The following is a 6553-nucleotide window of genomic DNA, read 5'->3' as shown; positions in this document are numbered from 1 at the left end:
CCAATATCGGTAACCTGGAGTTAGGGAGCCGAGCCAGGGAGAGAGATTGAGAGCATGGATGGGGATAGAAAGCACATGTGAGTGTCAGCAGCAAGTACGCGCGCGTGCGCACACACACACGCATACACATGCATACACACGTCCGCACGCGCACACACGAGCATGCTGTCGGGAGTTAACATAGAAGCTGCGTGTGGATTTATTCCTCATGTTAACGTGTCCCCGTTTCTCTCCATCACTGAGAACACCCGAGGGTTCAGTGCACACATTTTAAATATGCACACACACACACACACACAAAAACATGTATTCAGATCTATAATATATATAATATGTATATATATATCTTATATACATATATATGTATATATTAGATACATATATATGTAGGTTTTTATATATGTATATATATAAAAATCTTGTATTTGGCAATCCTTTGGGCCATGTTGAATGTGTTTTGTGACTATAGAAAATAAACTTTTGCATATTTTCCTGTGGATCACAGTTGTGAGGGATGGGGGGCATTTTTTAATGTGGGTTCCACTTCCTGATGTCACTTGTTGATGAACCACCATATTTTAACAATAATTCCATTCTTGGTATAATTAATAGAAAATGAGTTTCTAAAAGTAAAAATTGGGTCAGAAATGGAGATTATTAAAATGTACAATTGCAAAAGCCTGACCCTACAAACCCCATTTATGCAACCGAGTTCCAAAATGCTTTTGAGTGCTTGATGACTCAGTGTGGCTTCTTCCTCTGGCTGGTTTAGTGTAGGCAAGAGGTTAGCCGACTAGGGGAAATTAAAACAATGTTGTACATTATATTGTTACCGGCCATCGAAAAGCCTATTTTGTATGCAAGACAGCAATGCCGAGATATATGGAGAGCCCTAGGCTAAGTACAGAAGATAATTACATTTGGAATTTTACTGAGTTAAGTCATTTACGGCTTCAAATAGTTGCAGAGAAAAATCAGCCAAAACACACTTAAACTTTTTGTTGTGACTTTTCAGGATAGAAAGGATTTTTTTTAATTAGTTATCTTATATGATGAATTACATTTTTTTTAGTAAGATTGTCTCAAAAGTTATTTTCTTTAGCTAGTTAATATTTTTCCATTCAGACTACAGAGATGAACTTATTAGAACAGTAAGATATTCATACAGGCAAAGGGCACATCATAAAATCCCCAAATTTTTACGTAAGTCTTTGGAAACACCTTTAAATTTCGCATGTTTCTTCAGAAGGAAAACAGTAGCTTTATTTATCTCCTCCCCCCCCCCCAAAGTTCACTTCTGACTGATGTGTAGTAAGCCCTTGAAAAATTGGTTTCAGAAGAACAAACTATGGCTCTTGCTACTGAAAATCTTTACGTATTGGTGGTTATAAAGTGATATAAGTTCCTGTATTTATTTAGTTGATAAAATTAAATTCTCAGCATTTAGTTAGAATAAAGTGTTTCACAGAGTGTCATGGTTTGCCCAAGTAGGTGTCCCAGATTCCAGATTGGAGAGCGTGGGGCCATTGTTCATTACTGAGGAGCTGATTGTCGACTTTATTCATTGCTCCTCACTCTCCCCAAGAGTTGGCAAGAGAAGGAAAGGAGTTAGACCATCAGTAAGTCAAGTCGTTCTCCCCTGGCAGCTTTAATGTTGTTTTTTGGTGGGTGTGGCCTGGGAGCTTTGCAGACCATTAGGAGGATTCTTTGATTTTTTGTGGATTTTATTTATTCATAGATCCCCTTCATCCTTCAGCCCTAAATCAAACTGAAGGCAGGGTTTTCAACTTGTGATAGGGCTCAAAGAAGATCATCTGGCCAGAAGTTACTATGGGGTAGTTGCCTGTGGTATTCCTTGTGATATTTTTGCTTGAGAGTTTGCTTTAACGAAGGAAGGGGCAGACTCATTCTGAAGGTTTTGGTTTCTTCAAAGGCTGAGGGAATTCTTAAAGTGATGGCGTAATGCTTGTCAAGAGCAGGAGTTGCCACACTGCAGATCAGGAGCCCAATCCCAAGAGCTAAGAAGGGTTTTCATGTTTTGAATAGTGTGGGGGAGGTGGAGGGGGAGGGATCAAAAGAAGAATAGAGCATGTGAAATTCAGATTCCAGTGTCCATACATAAGGTTGTATTGGAACATGGCCACGCCCATTCACTGATGCGTCATCTCTGGCCATAGTTGCTTGGCATTACAGTAGAAAAGTTCAAGTAGTTGCACCAGAGTCCCTTATGGCCTGCCAAGCTGAAAATATTTACTATCTGGCTGGCTCCTACAGAAGTTTGCCAAACAACCCCTGCTCCAGAGGATTCAAAAAAACCCATTTGAATCACATTATATAATAGCAACTTGTTCCCTTAGGTTCCTGGCTACCTAAAGGTCTGTGAACCCCTTCTTCCCTCTTCCTTCCTCGCCTTGGTGTATAAAACCATTCTAGTCACCACATTGGTCGGGTTTCCCCAACAGCGGCTTCATGTAACAAGTACTTGTCCATCTCGGGGATCATGGAAAGCGGGCTGATGGATATTCATTCATTCATCCATCTATCTTACCAGTTCGTTTAGCACCCAGCACCCAGAGCCTGTATGACACAGCAGGAGCCTTGCTGAAGCCAGTAAAGGGTTGCAAGAGTGAGCAAGATGCTTAAGGTTGCCTTCCTGGTTCTTACATTTTAAAGGGAAAACAGACTATAGATGAGTAATTTTCCAGTGGCACTGTCCCCTCCTTGGGTAGTGCTAGCTGATACTGACGGGTTCTTGAAAACACTAGAAACATGCTCAAAAGAGTTTCAGTACTAGAGAGGGGCCAAACCCAGTTTTATCCATTAGTTATTATTCAGGCAGATGAAATATACCAGAAAATGTTAACAATGTTGAGTTGTTGAAGAACCCTCACCCTGAGCCAGAGCTGAGAGGTCAGGATTAGACGGAGAGTCTTTGGGTTGCAGATCTGGCAAGTTGTGGGGCAGTCTGGGACAAGGTACACTTAGACCCACCAGCCGTCCTCACTGCAGGCTTCCTCTTCCTCTCGGGTCAGCATTTTCATGTTTGTGCTGTCACATTTGCCATGTCTTTTACCCATGTCTGGAAACGTACTTTTTAATTGACTTAACGAACAGTCGCTGTGCCCATAGGACCTGAGGGGTTGCGGGAACCAGGTCCCTGCAGCAGCCAAGAATACTTTGAAGAGGTGTTCTTATGCTTGAACAGCCTCTCTCTTATTTCCCCTTGGCATCATCCCCCCATTCCCTCCACAGCACACTGACAAATCACCTCCTCCATTGGGGACGCCCTGGGCATGACCAGCCCCACAGCTACTTCTCTTTGCCTTCAAGAAGGCATTTCCCCAGACCAGGAAGTACCTCTACCTCCAAGTATATTACAGAATTCCTATTCATTAACTTGAATTTGAAAAACATTTGCACAAGTTAGCACTACAGAAAAGAGCCGTCAAAGTTGGAACAATTCCCCAAGGCTGATCCCTGTATTGTTGGAGGATCAGTCTCCCCCACCACCCAGACTTGCCAGGCCTTTCTCTGCACAGCAGGACTTAGACCTCTGGTGTTTACATCTGGGAGCAAAGGCACATGTGGGCCCCCTTAGAAAACTAACCCCAGTAAGCTTAAATCTATGTCATAGATCAATGGAGGTTCATTATGTCTGCCCTGGAGCATCATTGCGAAAGTGTTCCATAGGAGAGTTCTGCAGGGCATTGCCAGCCAGCGCCAGGCATGACCATCATGAATGAAAGCCACTTGAGTGCTGTCCATTTCTAGCCCCCCGGATCTATACCGCAGAAACCTTCCCTCTGATCCAAAACATAAGGCTCTTGTGTTTCTTACCTCTAATGAACCCCTCCTAAAGATTAGGTGAAAAAAAATTTAATAACCATTGTTAGCCTCGGGGGATCCTGGCTAGAGATGTTTCCTTTCTTGGTGCTCTCTGTGCAACGCTGTACTTGAATCGCATGAAAAGCCTTCCCGATTCCAGTGTTGAGAGGTAAGGCAACCGGGCAGAAATCGAGATCATGGGCTACAGAGTCTGCCTTAGGCCTGTCCCGTCAGCATTGTGTGAGACATGCATTTGTATTGTTGTTCTTTTTGTGGGAAGTTACCACAATATATAATGCATGTTTTCCTAGCCGTGAACTCGTTATGTGGAGCTTGTGAACAGAGTGGTTAATTCAGTTCTCATGTTGCTCCCTGTTACTGGTCTCAGAGGGAAGAGGGGTCAAGAAGACATCTTAGTGGGCACTCTGAGCCTTTCGCAATATTTCTAGCCACATTTCACTATTACAAAGACAGTTGTAATTTTTTGACATTTTAGCAGTGGACTCGGTGGTGATTAACCCCATCTGTTACCCGGAAGCCCAGCATTGTAGAGAATTTGTGTGCGCTGCTTGTGCTGTACATATATGCACCTAACATCAAGATAGATGGACACCATGGTAATCATTTGGGTGAAGGACATGGCTTTTTGAGGTGAGGGAATGTAATTTAAGATTGTATCTGTTAGATGCTTTCTTTCGACAGATTCTTCTGGATGCTACGCGGACAAGAGGCTAGGTCAGAACTGGAGGGGAATGATGTTCCCACAATCAAAATGCATGGTCTTATTATACAGGTCATGGAGTATGCACGCACACGCGCGCACACACACACACACACATACACACACAAGAGCCGCAGACACAGGATGCAGAAATAGGTTGACATTAAGAATGGCCCACCCATATGCCATGGGCAGGATTGTAAGGAAGCACCTGATGCTCAAAGCATTTAAATTCATATGAATCTACTTGCCTGGGTTCACTTAGGTGGGACATGCTTATGAACTGTCTCAACCAGTAAGCCATGAATGAGATGGCACACAATGTATCATAGTGGCTAGATCGGGATTCCATCTTGGGAGAAGGGAAAAGCATCGGATTTAACAGACAAGAAAAAGTCTTCAGACAGATTTCCCTGTCTCAGAAAGCTGAGACATTCGTGGCATAGATAAATTTTTCTGGCCACGTATGTTGGTTTTAATGATCATGTGACCTTGCTCAGTTGTCAGCGCATATGTACGGCTCCCTGGCATATAAAGATGGGTTTTGAATGGAAGAAAGAAGCAGCCTTGGAGATCCGGTGTTTCCTCATGTCCACAGCCCAGCATGTGGCAGGGGCCCAGGCTCAGGACAGGATTCCTGCAATCCCTTAGCCTCTAGACCCTTTAAAGTGAATACTGGAAGCAGCCAAGGGGAAAAAGAGCTGCCCCAACCAATGGGGATGCTCTGCCTGACCCAGGCAGGAGGGTGGGAGTGGAGGGGGGGGACCTTTTGTCTTTAATAATTTGATTCCATTCGGTCACCATTTATCAAGCACCTGTTGTGTGCTGAGCACTGGATGCAGATAAGCAAGACAGCCTCTTCCTTCCTATATGTGCAGCCTAGCAAGGAGAGGAGACTAGCCTGTCTTTCATCCCACACCAGGCGGAATTTATAAGAGGAAGCATAGGAGGCATGGCGGGGCGGACACGGGAGGGGGCAGGGGGCAAGTACAGTCCAGGCCAAGAGAGCCGTGTAAGGATTTGCCTTGATCATAGTGTGAGGGAGACAGTGGAAGAATATGTGTTCTTTCTCCAGTTCATCTCTCTGTTCCTCAAGAAGTAGGATGACCAACCTTCACAGTTGGCTTTCCTGGGACTTGGGATTTCCAGTTTCAAAACTGGGAAAGTACCTGGCAAAATGGAATGAGTTGTTCACCCAGATGATCACTTTGAATCCAGTGGCTTTGGAAGAGAGCTGTTTAATGCCTCCTGTTCTGCTTGTAATTTATAAAGGACCTGGGGAACCATTTGAAAGGGTATTTACTGAGTTCCTACTATATGCCAAGGCAGTGTGCAAGATGCTTCCTACCCCTAATTTCATTGAATCCTCACAACCCCCCTGTGAGTAGATACTTCCTGAATTCCTCAATCCTGTCATTTTTTTTAATGGAAAAATAGAACATTTGGAAATCAGTATACATGAAACATTTAATGAGCCTGGGCCTTTCTTCTCCTTTGAAAAGGTGTTCCTAAGTTACTGATGACCAGTTATTGGCTGTTAGAGTGAAAGAAATAATTCTCTGTGCCTCTCCTCTTCCAGATGAGGAAACTGAAGTTGAGAAGGTCTCATTCCCTTGTTCAAAGCGATGGCAGATAGTGGGCAATGCCCAAGATTCTAGCCCAGCCTGTGTAGCGTGTTCCTCCTTTGGTGGCGCTGCCACCTGACGCTTTCCACTCAGGGTCGTCCTGGTTCACCGAGGTTCTGTGTATGACATGCAGTCTTTGCAGATCACTGGTTGTAAAAGCTGGCTTGGGAGGCCATGCCTTTCTCTGCCTCTTGGAGCTCCCTCCTCAGCAATCCATGGCAGCCGGGCAAGGCTGGAACTCGGTGACACAGGAATCCCTTGGAAATTTTCTAAATCACGTACAGCAGGAACCATAAGCTCCAAGGAAACGTCAGCAGGGAGAAAAGTGTGCAAGCTTCAATAGCAGAGAGAGACATTAAGCCTAACACGGGTCAGTTACTGC

The 6553-nt window shown here is 44.2% G+C and overlaps 1 protein-coding gene across 12 annotated transcripts in view; it reads left to right on the top strand.

Moving 5' to 3' along the window:
* Positions 1-6553, top strand: part of FOXP1 (forkhead box P1) — a 480210-nt gene that overhangs the window by 436010 nt on the left and 37647 nt on the right. The window lies entirely within an intron of this gene.

The sequence above is a fragment of the Phoca vitulina genome, unplaced genomic scaffold (assembly GCF_004348235.1).
Source record: "Phoca vitulina isolate PV1807 unplaced genomic scaffold, GSC_HSeal_1.0 scaffold13, whole genome shotgun sequence".
Classification (NCBI taxonomy): domain Eukaryota; kingdom Metazoa; phylum Chordata; class Mammalia; order Carnivora; family Phocidae; genus Phoca; species Phoca vitulina.
Note: the sequence above shows the minus strand (reverse complement) of the source record. Positions and strands in the feature narration are given on the sequence as shown.